Below are 15,914 nucleotides of genomic sequence, written 5' to 3' on the forward strand. Positions count from 1 at the left end.
ATATAGTTTTTATTCTATGTGTTTCTCAACTTGGACTGGATCATAAGTTGAATACTTATGTTCATGCTTCTTTTTGATGCTAATAAGTTGAATCATTTTTTTGGCCAATGTTTCAGTCCAAATCTATGTGTTTATGCATATGTTGCAGCTCAAGTTAAGAAGAAAAATGAGGTATGTTTGGTGTTCAATTCTATCCTTTTGGTGATTTTATTTTTTCTTTAATATTATGCACCCTTAACCTATAATTAGGCCCAATATTTTGATTTCCAAAGGAGTAAGAAATGTCCAATCTATGATAAGCCTTGATTTTAGGGAAGTACATAAAACAACATAGATATCATATTTCATATTTTTGGTACAAGTTTTTAAGCCTGAAATACCAAATTTAATATTTTCTATTATTGGATAAGTAAACATGCATTGTAGTGCCTATTGTATCACATTTATTTCTTGCTAGTAACACATGAACTTGGAGGAGAGAACTTTTCTTTCAGTTCTATACTTTTATCAATGAATTATTTTTTAGGAGAAGAAAAAATATTATTTAATTTGACCAACTCAACATGATAACAATTAGATTTTTATCACATTGAAAGAAAGAACCTTCAAAACACCTATTATAATATGTTGTACAACCTCAAAATGGCTGCAATTACCACTGTAAAGTAAATGATTTTCATCAAAATTAAAATAGGTTGCTGAATTGGAACTATGGTATCCCAAACCACAATTTTTGTAAATGTGGAAAATAATTTAAAAAATACTGTCACTATAGCAAACCAATAATGATCTGTAAAGAGAAAGATTTTAAATGTAGACAAGGATTCATCCGCATTGAAATATAAAATCTAATAAAATCATACTTATGACGACATCATATGGTTCTATATGACTATGTTGTCATCTTTTAAACAATATTAGTGGCATATGAAACAAAAAAATTTCATTGTGTTAACAATAGAAAAAAATCAAGTTGATATAATATATTTAAATATAACTTGAGCCCAAGATGTAGTTTCTTTGACTTGGTTGTCTTTAAACATCATGCATTTATTAAGGAAATCCATGAAGAAAATTGAATTCTGGAATGAAACTGTAGCATTGCTTCCACGAGTATTTGTGAGATCACCCATTACACCCACTGCGACCTTTGTAACACTATCAACCTTTCTTTATTTTGAAATATAACCTTAATTAATTGTAAAACGTGACCTACATATAGAATCATGAGCTCAGGATTTGTATTCATGAGGCCTTGAAAAGTTCCTAAGTACACTTCAAAAATGCCATTTCATCATCTTGGCCAACTTAGTGGGAAGAAATCTTTGTTTTTCCTTGAAGAATTTTCATGGAATAATTTATGTAATTTTTAAAATTACCATCAATAGAAAGAACAATATCTCCAAAGCATGAAAATATTGGGGTTTTCACTTATCGGTGAAGCTGGGCACTTTATAGATTCTTTAGAAGTTGTGTCATAATACAATCACAATAAGGGAAATGCTTTCATCTAAAGCACAATAAATATCGTCAACCATAACAATGTTAATTGTACACACTTGATATTCTTCAAAATTTTGTAGACCCATTTCATAATTGTTATAGAGCTCTATCATGTACTTAGAAATTTAACTACCAATTACACAGGAAATATCCATTATTGCCAACATAGCTTCCTCATGGACTGCTACACTTCTATAGAAAAATACTCAAATAAATAGAACAATCATTTGATTAGCACATTTTTGAATAATATTTAGTACCATCCATGCCTCCCAACTTTTTTATAATTACCTAAAATACTCCACACAATAATGCATGTAAATCAATCTGTAATGCATGTAAATCACTCTATCTCTCCTTATCATTTGAGTAGTATTTGAAGTTCCAATGTTTGAGCTAGCTTACCCATTATAAAAGGAAGTAGTTGCATTATACTGTTAGTGATTTCTGGGGTAGGACACCTCATAATTTCATTCAAGGTCTCCTACCTAGAAGTCCTAAGATGAAATTCAAAAGCATCTTTTCTTTCTACCATTACAAGAAGAGCACCAATTAAATCAATAAGAAAAGGAGAAAGAGGAAAGATTGGACCATATTTCTCATATCCCTAATCAAGAAAGTATAGAGCACCATAAACCTATTCTACAACATTTGATGAATCTTTACTACTTTCTAATAATAGGTTGAAGATTAACTTTTGTAATTATTGATTCTTAGACTGTAGGTCCATGCAAATAATAAAAAATATTACTTAGTGTCCAAGAAGTACTATCTTTGAATTGGTTTTTCTCATCCTTAATGACATTAGGAATGAAATTCAATTCCATATTCACTAGTGATGCAAGTTTATCCAAGGTCATTCCTTCTAAGATAGACCCAAAAGCGTAGGTAGTTGTATCCCTATAATCCAAATTAGGCTTGAAATATTCTCATGCACATATAGAATGACATGAGAAACTATATAATCACAAAAAATCCTAGCAACTAAACCTAAGCATGTTCCTCCTACCATAGCTAAATTCCATGAACTTTCTTTCAGGTCCTAGTTTTCTTCTTGATTTGTCAAAATTTCCAACAATAAAGGTACAAGGGAAGACAACACTTATTTTATGAAATGGAAATGAGAAACCTTTGAATATTTAGTAAAGTCCCCATGATAATCCTCTTGAATTTCAATCTCTTCATCACAAATTGAACTCCAAAAATTTGTAGCCTAGATCTAGCAACATGGTCTTCATTACTTTTAACATCTTTAGTTGTGATTTCAGTTGATAATATCTTTGTAATAACCTATGAAGAAGTATGCCTAGCAGCTTGGACAGTTGATGAAGTGTTTACAAGAGTACATTTTTTATTTGAGATTTCAAAAAAAGAAAAGGAAATTGACTAAATAGATTAAAAAAAGGCTCCAAACAATACAAGTGACACCAATACAACCGATCAATCAGAAAGCCCTTGCCAATCCCAAAATGCTATAGGAGCTTAGATCTGCATTGAGAATTTATACTTCAAATTATAGTAAATTTTTTTGTAAAGCTTTTGAATAAAATTGTATATTAACCCTTTACATTTGACATCATTCTCTATGATCATTCTTCTTTTTGCATATATCAAGAAAGTTTATAGACGTAGTAGGTACTCATTACCTATTCTCTATGATTTTGGAAAAATACATGATGTCATCAAAGCTAGGTGGCTCCATTTCAAGGTTTCAACACAATAGGTAAGAGGGGAGCATAATTAATGCACCAAATTAGTAAAATTAATTATTAAATGCACACTATGCAACATCTATAAAATTTCATTCACCAAAACTAAAATTGCGTCCAAATTATTTCACCGAACCAACAAGGAACACATCTACAAGTTGTGAAATATTCACCTTTGGCTTACGAACAATAGATGATCTTTTTTAAAACATAATTGATATTTTAATATATCCCTTGAGCAAGTTATGAATTTAATCATTAATCATTTGACAATCAAATTTTTAGTTTTACTTTAAGAAGTTTAAAACAAAAATAACAAGCTTTACTATAATTTTCATGTGTTTACTTTAATTTATTCAAATTTTATTGCTTTTATATGTAAATTTTATTTTAATAAATATAGTTTTGAATTATTTTATATAATTTACTGAGTAAATCTACTACTTAATGACAAAGTCATGGGGAAAATTATTAGTATTGACATAATTTTATTAAGGAGATTTTTTTAAAATTAAAAAATTTAAGATATATAGAATTTATCATTTTAAATTTTGATCCAATTATTTAAGTAATTAAACAAAATTAAATGAATTTTCATAATAGTACAATAAAGTTAATTAACTATATTTTTTTTAGTGAAATATTATAATTTTAAAGATATTTAAGTAATTTTTATGTTAATTTATTTATATGTAGAACTATATGTAAGTTTAATGATGATTCTTTAAAAAAAAAAAAACATATTTAAAATTAAATATTCCAATTATAAAGAAATTAAAAATATATTTTATCTAATTAATGAATTTGATGGAAATCTATCTTTAAGAAAATAGGAGGAAATATATTAATTTAAGTAATAGATTAATGAGGAAGATTTGTAGTCTTGTGAAAAAACAAAGAAGAAGTTGTCAACTTAATGAGCTTATTTGGAATCAGTTCAACAATTAATTATAAATATAGAAGAAAAGAGGAAGAATTTGTGAACTTAGTGCACTTATTTGCTATCAATAATAATATTTAATTTAAAATAATTTAATTATTATTATTATTATTTAAAAAAAAAACTATAATATTGAGTTTTAACCTAATTTAGCATAATTGACAAGTAAATGTATGTTGAAATAACTTTAAATCATTTCTAAATATTAAGTATTCTCTATAAAAGTTAAATAATGTCTCAATTGAATTCTTAACCATAATACTAAATTTAATCTTTAATGAAAACTTAAACCTAATTTGAAATTTAACTCTAATTATTCAAGAACAAATCTATTCATTCTACCTTATAAATGAGTAAAATGTATCTTGAGGGCTCCAAAAGTTCATCTATCAAATATATAGTTGTCAATTTATGTTTAATATTATGACATGTTGAAAAATTGTGATTGCAATTTTGAAAAATTTATAGTTTTCAAAATAATATTAACATATACATCTAATTATCGATGTAACTATTTCACCTCCTTTTGGTGCAAATACTAGTTAATATAAAGGAATGAGCCATATGTAATGAATTTGACAATGAAAACATTCTTTTGATCTTTATTTTGTGCCTTTAATAACATAGTTGTTCTCTAAAGGGTACTAGCTCAATGGAATAACACTTACTTTACTAGTAGGAGGATGCTAGTTTGATTCCATTGTGTCCTAATATGGTTAAATTAATGATTAGATAAACTACCAAATATACTACCAATTATACTACCAAACAAACTATAAAATATACTACCTAATAAACTACCATATCAACTACCAAATTAATTACTAGATCAACTACCAAATACACTACCAAATGTACTACCAAATATACTACAAAAATTACCAAATAAACTATCAGGTAACAATAATAAATGACCAAATCAATGATTAAAATAGTTTAGTCATAAATTTGGTTATGAGATAAATGTCTGGAAATAAACTACCATTGGTCACATGATTTAATTTAGTCACATAACTACCATTTTTTGTAGTTTATTTAGTCATATATTATTGTTTTTGTACTAGTGGTTGGAATTGTATAAACCTATAACTGCCCTGCTTTTCTATAGTTTCATGACATTATATAGTTTCCTAGATATACTGCTATGGTTAATACTTATATAGATAAATGGGATTACATGTGTGTGTTATTTATAGATGTGAATGTCTTTTTCCTTTCTTACTTCTAATAGGTAGGTTCCTATGGCCATGTGTTGTGAGCAAGGATTGGTATATATGCATTAAATGTTTATCATGAATTAAGGGAATGAATATGTGTTGTGAAATATTGCATGCATACTAATCTATTGTAGGAATAAGTCAAAGGAAGGAGTGCATACAAAGAATTAATAGCAAGATTATGCAACCACTTGATATTTATGAACTGTTGAAGGTCGGGTCAGCCTAACTACCAACTGCTACACAAATTCAGAAGTCACTATATCCTATATTTTCTAAAAGACTTATTCAATCAAGATGTCTAACATGATGTTGTAATTCATTGCATTGCTAAGTCCTCATTGTTGAGGCTAGATCTTAGGGAGTTAGTTTTTGTAGTTGCTTTAAATAAAGTTGTTGAATCAAGCCCTGCATATAGTTTAGCTGAGTTTGTAATTGCAATAACATTTTTCAGATATAGACTATAATTTTATAGTTTGTACTATTTTATGAGTTGATATCAATAAAATTTATTACTGTTGTGTTCTAGTATTTGAGTTTACATTTTTAGCTATTCACTCATCGAAGGGGGCCCACTTGGTGAGTGAACCTAGTTGGTAGAATTAGTTTCCATTGCGATAGGATTAAGCAATAACTTTATTGTTCCTCCAGCCATTGGTAACAAAACCTATAGTTGTTCCTAAAAAAAGGCAAATAGTGTAGAATCCTATTTGTATTACCATTTCTATCATTTAGTTAAAGTTTCTTACACTTGCATATAGATTAAGTGTTTTAATTTTTAATTCTATAGGATAGAAATGATAGTTAAAGAGGTTTAAAGCATATACTTTGCAAACATCATTTCAAGTTTACATCCATGGTCAACTAAGTAAATGGGTCTAATGAATAGTTTTGGATGTTATCTTGGATGTACAATCCATGAGCACAAGCCTTAGTTTCTAGTTTAATCATTTAACCAAGTACTCCATATATATTGACCATTTAGTTTCAAGCTATAACATATATCATTTATGTAATTCTTAAGATATATATATATATATATGAAAATTGTAAGGAAACTTGCAACCAAAAGTATTATCATTTTGACATATCCCTTCATAGATCTAAAATAAATGTGTAATTAAAATCCACATGCAAGAGAATAGAAAACATACCCATAGAAAATGTGACATGTGATATACCCTAGGAAACCCTCATTGAAGGTAAAAAATAGGCCTGCAAAAGCATCCATCACTGTGTATTATTCATAAAAAATACCATTACAATACAACCATATAAGCCTTCAAAGCTATAGCCATGACCAATAAAACCATGTGAATATTCAGGAATCCATACATCTCATGTCACACTTCTAACCTTCACAAATGCTCCCTTGGCTAACCTGTCAAGCCTTGTCTTGCTCAACTTTACTTTTTCTCTTTTATCTTGTCTCTACAACTACCCTTGTGGTTATTTATATAGTAGCAAGTCTTACAAAAACACCAAGTGGTATTACATAAACCATGTGCTACCTAACCCATTGATCTCACATTTAATATTGGACATTTAATTCTTTTTTCTTAATATTAAATAATTACAATAAAAATCACAATAGCACAATACAACTCATCAAGAATATCCCATGGGAATCTATACATGTTACATGTCTATCTAGGTGCTCCTAGGTACAACATTATAAAATAAAATAAAATAACACAATATAAACAATATTATACAATGTTGCAACACACATAATCTCAACAATCTCCCACATGTTGTATACATTGCATAGGATCAATCTATAGCCACATAAATGAACAAAGAAATAATCCCTCCTAGCACATCCACCATCATGGAGAAAAGTACACCATGTGCTTCATTCTAGTACTTACAACAAAATCAAAGTATCCAACTTCTCAAACATGAATGATCACACCTCCTATCATGCCACTGCCAAAAGACATACATAGAAGTCATCCAAAGAGAAAGCTACCCAAACTATCACATAATAATCATAAAATTTTGTACCAACTAAAATTCCAAGCACAAAAACCTAATTGAAAGGTAATCACATGTATTTATAGTTGTCTAACTCCATAGCTAAAATAAAACCCATAACAAGTGCCAACCCATCCAACTATCTATACCTTCAAAGGTATACCAAGTGAATCTCACATCATCAACATATCCAATCTATAACCTACAATCACAACCCTTAAGAAAAATACCTTCCACATATATACCAAGAAGCTTCCATTGCAAAAGATAATTTCAAATATATAAACAATTCACTCGCAACATCTCAAAGAAATGAATTGATGTAGTATCAAGGACATCCATAATATATAAACCAATAACTTGCAAGAATAACTCTCATAGAAAGCCTCCAGCACTCTCCCAAGTTCTCCAAAACCAACAAAGGAAAGACATAAAGGAATAAATATGACATCTCACACATGACATACATCAACACAAACTAGTGATCACAATCTCCAACCAATCTCAAATCCACTATAAGTGAAATTGAACATCTAGAAAGATAACCAAGACCAAGGAGAATGTTGGATAAAATTGATTAATTGTGTGTTGTATTTGATGTTACAAAAATATCATAATCATTATTAGTTAGTATATGCTAAGTTCAATCAGAAAGTGAAGACAGTTCTCAATGTCTACCGAGCATTCTTGTGTCGGCCTAGTTTAGAAGGTAGTGTTTACTAAGTTCACTTGGGCATCAAAGGAAAAGTTGTAGAAAGTGAGTGTTAACCAAGCTCACTCGATCAAAAAAGGAAAGTTGGATGGGACCAGTGCTAATTGAGCTCACTTGATTGCTAAAGGATTTTTGTGAGTTTGCAGTGTTAATTGAGCTTCTATTGGTTAACAAAGGAAATCATTTCTGAGTCAGTGTCTACTGAGTTGGGTCAGCTAACAAAGGATTTTTTTTATTTTGTTGTACTATGCTTAATTGATTTATCTATTGATTCCGGCATAAGGTGATGAATGTTTATTATTCTAAGTTGTATTTGAGCTGAATTAACAATGTGGAGGATATAAGTATAAGGTCAAGTTGTGATTTCAAAGTGTGGAGTACATGGCATGAAGATGTTATTGAAGATCTAATGATAAGTAGAGGAAGCAAATTTGAAGGATAAGTAGACTATCCTTGTGGAGAAAAAAAGCTATATTCGATCAGGAAAGATCAAGTATAAGCTAGAATAGAGATCTGTAATCAACAAATTAGTTGCATTCAAATCAAGTAATCTCATTGTTACTCTCTAACCATTGTTGTAGTGATCTAAATCTCTTAACAAAGTTGGCTTAATAGCTATTTACAAATCCTCTAACAAGGCCACTCCTAACAAGGTGATTAAATCCTTTAACAAGGTCACACCTAACAGTGTATTTTTTAACCTTTAATAGGGTTGGCTCCTAACAAGGCTCACTTCAAAGAGAGTGAAAAATAGTAACTAGTTGCAATTGGTAGTTTTTCCCAAATTGGGTTTCTACGTTAAATCTTGGTGTCTACTATGTTTATGTTATTTTATTTTATATCTTTTTAATTTAGTTAAAGTAATGGTAATCACAGACAACATCTAAAAGGTTTATATGTTAAGCACTTATTGAGCTAATTCAGTTATCACCGAGTTACAACATTTTGTGTGTGTTTACCAAGCTTCAGTAGTATTAATTTTTTTAGTTTGCATTTTTGTATTGACATCTAAGGGATCTAGGATTTAATTATGTAGTAACTAATTCACTCCTCCCCTCTTAGTTACTCATCTTATATTTCCAACAATTGGTATCATATCTTTTGGTGCTTACAGAGAAGGTTTCAAGGACCTAAGCTAAAGATCGGAATGTCTTACAAAAGAGAAATTCCCAAGCTGAACAGAGACAACTTTGTAACATGGAAAGGACTCATGAGGTTACGTCTGGCTACCATTAGTGATTCAAGTTGCAAATATCTTGATGCTAAATACAAGACTCTCATTGGAACATTATCAGTTAAAGATATTGCTAAAAAGAAGAATCATAATATCATGATGATTGATATTGCATCTGCTCTTAGTTATGCTGAATTTGATGAGGTAAAGGATTGAAAAAATACCTATGAAATGTGAAACAAACTGAAAGATATCTATGGAGGAGATGACAATGTAAGAAGAGCCAAAGTAGAAAGCCTTAGAGGAAAATTTGATCAAATGAGAATGAGAGAAGATAAAAAACATTGCAAAATATGTCGAAAGGACCAAGGCTAGTGTAAGTGCAATCAAAGCATTTGGAGGAAAAATTAAGGAGGAAACTATTGTAAGTAAAGTGCTCAAAACTCTTCTTCCTATTTATGTAATTAGAGTTTCTACTAGTCAAGAAATGAGATGTGATCCAAATAAAAAATTAGGCTTGGATGCTCTAGTAGAAAGACTGACAACTTTTGAATTAGATAACTATGATAACTATGTTTTTGCTTCAAAGAATATTAAATCTGCATTTAAAGATAAACTCTCACTCAAAGAAAAGTGCAAGAAATCAAAGCCTAGTCAATTAGGAAGTGAAGAAGATGGATCATTAAAAGAAAGTTTAGACAGTGATCTTGAAGTTGTTGAAGCCCTACTTGGAAGGAAGTATTTTAAAGGAAGAGGAAAGTACAAAGGTAAAGTTCCTCTGATCTAATTTTCTTATGAAGAAGTTGGTCACATTGTTGCTAGGTGTCCAAATAAGGAAATCAAGGATGAGGAGAAAAGAAATAAGCATAAAGGCAAGAAGGACTCCAAGAACTACAAGAACTTCAAGGACAAAGGTAAGAAATCTTGTTTTATAGCTAAAGATTCTAATAATAGTGAAGATGAAATGGTAGATATTATTATGAAAGATGAATCTTATGATGAAGGAGATAAGATGACACTTATCTCTCATGTTAGCAAAAATGATATATGGATTATTGACAGTGGCTTCTCACATCATATGATTGGATACAAAAAAAAATTTGAGCATATGGAATATTATGATGGAGGTAGTGTGAGATTTGGAAAAAATAAACCTTATAACATAAAAGGAAAGGGATGTATCTCGTTGAATAAAGAACTTCTATGTGACAATGCTTATTGGGTTGAAGGACTAGAACATAGTCTACTGAGTGTGGCATAGTTGAATAACATTGGATTCAAGGTAGAATTCATGAATGGACAGGCCAAACTACTAGATGGAAAATGAAATCTGGTTGGATTTGGCAAGAAAACAAAGGGTAATCTATTTTATCTTGATCTCATTGATTGTTTATTTTTTATTGCTTAAGTAGAGAAAAGTTGGTTATGACACAAATGACTATGTCATGTGAATTTTGATAATTCAGTTAAGATAAGCAAACATAGAAGAGTAAATGGTATTCCTAGTTGAAGAAGCCTGACATGGGTCTATGCAAGAATTGCCAAATTGGTAAGATGGGAAAGACTAGCTTCAAAAGAAAGACTATCAGTCAAAAGAAGTCTTGGAAATTTTTCATATAGATTTATGTGGACCTATTGGAATAGAAAGCTATAGTGGAGAAAAGTTTTGCATTCTTTTTATTGATGACTATTCTAGAATGATGACAATGATGTATCTATAAGGAAAATTAGAAGTATTTCAAACATTTAAGTGGTATCTGGCAAGAGTAGAAAAGGAAACTGGAAAAAGGTTGAAACACTTAAGATCAAATAGAGGTGGTGGATTCATCTCCCATGAATTCAATAATTTCTGCATTGAAAGAGGAATCAAAAGACAAGTATCAACCCCTGGTACACCATAGTAGAATGTTATAGTTGAAAGAAGAAATAGATCTATTATTGATTGTGCAAGAACCTTGATGATTGAAAATAAGGTTTCTCTCAAATACTATAAGGAAGCTATCAACACTATAGTTCATACCTTGAACAAAGTTCAGTTGAAGAAAGATTCAAACAAAACACCTTATCAGCTATAGTATGGCTACAAACCTAATGTAAGTTACTTGAAAGTATTTGGCAACAAATGTTATATATTGAAAGAATATGGAAAATACAAATTTGATGTAAAAGGTGATGCGAAACTAAAACATATAGATGTTTGAATTTGTCTACTCACAAGATCATAGAAAGTGCACATGTCAAAATTGATGAGTTTGCAAAAAAGAGTGAAGAAGAAAGAAATAAGAAGCCATAAGATTACAAAAGATTTATCTACTATGAGCCTGATACCCTACCAAATCTATCTGAGAGAAAGGAAGCTTCATCTCTTGAGTCCCTAGAAACTCCAATAGTTACCAAGTTATGAACAATGCAACCCAAGCAATAGTTTGAAGGACTTGAGTCACAATTAGAGGTTACTAAGCTAGTTCAAATTGAGCCTGATGGACCTAAGTCATACATAGAAGGACTTGAGTTTGAAACTAAAATTCAAGATGAAGATGTTGGAACTCATTCAAAGACCAAAGAGCCTATCTTAGCAAGATATGGACTAGAAGGCATCATGCACCTGATCAGATAATTGGAGACAAATAAGATGGAACAATGATAAGAGGCAAACTAATAGGTACATGTTTACTTACTGAATTTGAACCTAGAAGTGTTAAATATGCTCTTGAAAATAAAATTTGGATTGAATTAATGAATGAAGAAATAGAATAGATAGAAAGGAACAAAACATGGACTTTTGTTCCTAGACCCAAGGATAAAAATGTAATTAGTACAAAGTGGGTATTTAGAAATAAGCTGAATGAAGATGGAAAAGTTTCAAGAAACAAAGCAAGATTGGTGTGCAAAGGTTATTCTCAAGAAGAAGGTATTCACTATGGTGAGACTTTTTCTCCTGTGGCAAGACTAGAAGGTGTTAGAACCTTACTAGCATATGCAACACATAGAGGATTTAAAGTATATCAAATGGATGTCAAATCTACATTCTTGAATGAATTTCTTGATGAAGAAGTCTACATTGAACAACCATAAGGTTTTGTTGATCCTAGCAAAAGAGACATTGTTTGAAAATTACACAAAGCATTATATGGTCTGAAGCAAGCTCCCAAAGCTTGGTATGAAAGACTTTATAATTACTTGGTATAGATTAGCTTTCAAAAGACAAATGATAATAATAGTCTATATATCAAGGAAGTACCATACAAGAATAATGTCTTGGCAAAAATATTTGTTGATGATACTCTATTTACAGGAAATGATGACTTGTGCAAAGCATTTTCAAAAGAAATGAGTAAAGAATTTGAGATGTCCATGTTTGGTGAAATAAAATTTTTTGTTGGATTGTAGATACAACATAACAAACATGGTATCTAAATCACTCAATCTAAGTATATCAAGGAAATACTAAAGAAATTTGGAATGGAAGATTCAAGAGTAGTTGGAATGCCTATGTCTACTGGACATAAGCTCTCCAAAAATGATGATTCTAAAGAAGTAGATAAGACCACATATAGATCAATGATTGGAAAATTGTAGTATGTAGTTCACAAAAGGCCTAATATTGCTCTAGCAGTTGGAATAGTGGAAATATTCTCAACAAATATGAAGTAAAATCACATGATGGCAATCAAGAGAATCATGAGATATTTGAAAGGTACTAAAGACTATGGTCTATGGTATAAAATTGGAGGCAATTTGGGCATAAAAATGTTTACTAATTCTGATTGGGTAGGAAGTCTTGATGACAAAAAAAGGAGTAGTGGTGGAGCATTCTTTCTTGGTAAAAGACTAGTATGTTGGACAAGCAAGAAGCAAAATTGTACATCTCAATCCACAACGGAGGCAAAATACGTAGCAGTAGGAGTCAATTATTCTAACATTGTTTGGTTCAAACAACTATTGAAAGGAATGAAGGTAGAGATCAAAGATCCAGTAGTCATATATTGTGGTAACACTAGTGCAATCAATATATCAAAGAATCCAGTAATGCATTCCAAAACAAAGCACATTGCTATAAAATATCACTTCTTAAGAGAGTTGGTACTAGATAAAGAAGTCAGATTAGAATATATAAATACAAAGGAACAGATTGTGTAGACATATTCACCAAACCATTACCTAAGGATGCATTTTTGTATCTAAGAGGTAAACTAGGGGTCATTCTCCTATCTAACATTCACTAAATAAAGTTTAGTGAATGCATCAACTAGAAACTACTAAAGATCAATTAGTTGGTGCGTAATTAATAAATGGCATATTGCAGATGGATCAATAATTAAGGTACATTGGTATTTATAGAATCATTTTCTTTGGCATGTGTTGTCAAAGAGGAGAAGTTTACTACCATATCTCTAAAATGTTTTTGGAACTAGAATAAAATAAGGAACCAGAGAGGGGGAAGTTTTCCAAAGAAGAATTTTGTAGAAAGAGGGAGAATGTTTTGAATGAACTTGGTAGCACATGTTGAAGACAGAATCCAATGAAAGGAATTACTCATATTGATAGAGGGAGTTCTCAACTATGAATCCAAAATTTCATTATACTATGACATGTTGTGTTGCCATCAATGCCAAAGAGGGAGATTGTTGGATACAATTGATTAATTGTGTGTTGGCTTTGATGTTATGCAAATGTCATAATCATTATTAGTCAATATATGCTGAACTCACTTGGGTAGTGAAGATAGTTCTCAATGTCTATCGAGCATTCTTTTGTCTGCCTAGTTCAAAAGGCACTGTTTACTAAGTTCACTTAGGCGTCAAAGGAAAAGTTGTAGAAAGTGAGTGTTAACCAAGCTCACTCAGTCAAAAAAGGAAATTTGGATGGAACCAGTGCTAACCAAGCTCAATTAGTTGCCAAAGGATTTTTGGGAGTTTTGAGTGTTAACCGAGATTCTATTGGTTAAGAACGGAAATCATTTCTGAGTCAATTTCTACTGAGCTAGATCGGCTAATAAAGGATTTACTTATTTTTTAGTATTAAGCTTAATTGATTTATCTATTGATTCTAGCTGACTAAGGTGATGAATATTGATTATTCTAAGTTGTATTTAAGCTAAATTGACAAAGTGGAGGATATAAGTATAAGGTCAATTTGTGATTTCAAAGTGTGGAGTACATGTCATGAAGATGCTATTCAAGATCTAATGATAAGAAGAGGAAGAAAATTTGAAGGATAAGTAGACTATCCTTGTGGAGCAACAAAGCTATATTCAATTAGGAAGGATCAAGTACAAGCTAGAACAGAGATCTATAATCAACAAATTAGTTGTATTCAAATCAGGTCATCTCATTGTTACTCTCTAACCATTGTAGCATTAATCTAAATCTCTTAACAGAGTTGGCTCAATAGCTATTTGCAAATCCTCTACCAAGATGGTAATTCTATTGAATTGTCTCAAGACCTCTAACAAGGCCACTCCTAATGAGGTGATTAAATCCTTTAACAAGGTCACACCTAATAGTGTGTTTTGTAACCTTTAATAGGGTTGGCTCCTAATAAGGCTCACTTCAGAAGAGTGAAAAATAATAACTAGTTGTAATTAGTGGTTTTTCCCAAATTGGGTTTCCACATTAAATCTTGGTGTCTAATATGTTCATGTTATTTTCTTTTATATGTTTACAACTTAGTTAAAGTAATGGTAATCAGAGACAACATCTAAAAGGTTTATATGTTAAGCACTTACTGAGCTAATTCAGTTATCATCAAGTTACAACATTTTGTCTATGTTTATTGAGCTTTAGTAGTATTTAGTTTTTTAGTTTGCATTTTTGTACTAACATCTAAGGGATCTAGGATTTATTTTAGTAGTAACTGATTCACCCCTCCCCTCTTAGTTACTCCTCTTATATTTCCAACAGTGAAACCATGCAAATCATAACATGTATAATATCCTTCACACACCTCTAATTGCAAACTTTACAAGTAATAATTCCTCCATGAAACCCTAAATAAGAATCCACAACAACACCCAAACCATACCATATAACTAATCATAGATGTAAGCCTCTCACAAGAAGATCAAACTCATAGACCATTCCTAAACCAAGGAATATGCCCAATATAAAACTATCTCCCAAACTCAACCAACATAACAACAACATATGCACATGGAGATAACCAATGCTAAACCATCTCTCAAATGAACCTTCTAGAACTAACTCATGTACCATAGCTCAAGATCCATATCCATGAAACACAAGCATAAACATAATACACCTAAGAGAAATAATGGGCTATACCTCTCAAGTAGTAGACTATCGAGTAGAGTAAGAGTGGGGAATGGGAATGCTCATCAAGATATTCAAGTCTCCAACCAAGACTCATCTAAGAAGAATATTCTCTCAAGTCTATATCAAGTGAATGCCCCTCGGACTTCCCTACTAAAATTATCAACTATCCCAACAAATATATCTCTAATCTAAGAGCAATTAGCATCACCATTGTCTCTAAGTATCCATGAGCCCCTATACCTAATCAATTCATGCCAACACCAAATGAAACATAACAATATATCATGAAGTATCCAAAAAATGATCAATGTACTCAATACCAAGAAACTAAACCAAGATCAATGTCAAAGTCCCAACCATGGCCACAAGAACATAAACATGACAACATGATTTAAGCCATCTCAACC

The 15,914-nt window shown here is 30.8% G+C and overlaps 1 pseudogene; it reads right to left on the reverse strand.

Annotated features, from left to right (window-relative positions):
• Positions 1 to 968: 968 nt before the first annotated feature.
• LOC149549651 (importin subunit beta-1 pseudogene) overlaps positions 969 to 15,914 on the reverse strand; it is a 106,053-nt pseudogene continuing 91,107 nt past the window's right edge.

This window comes from Cupressus sempervirens, chromosome 7, assembly GCF_028749045.1.
Source record: "Cupressus sempervirens isolate cs-2001-9-10 chromosome 7, ASM2874904v1, whole genome shotgun sequence".
Classification (NCBI taxonomy): Eukaryota; Viridiplantae; Streptophyta; class Pinopsida; order Cupressales; family Cupressaceae; genus Cupressus; species Cupressus sempervirens.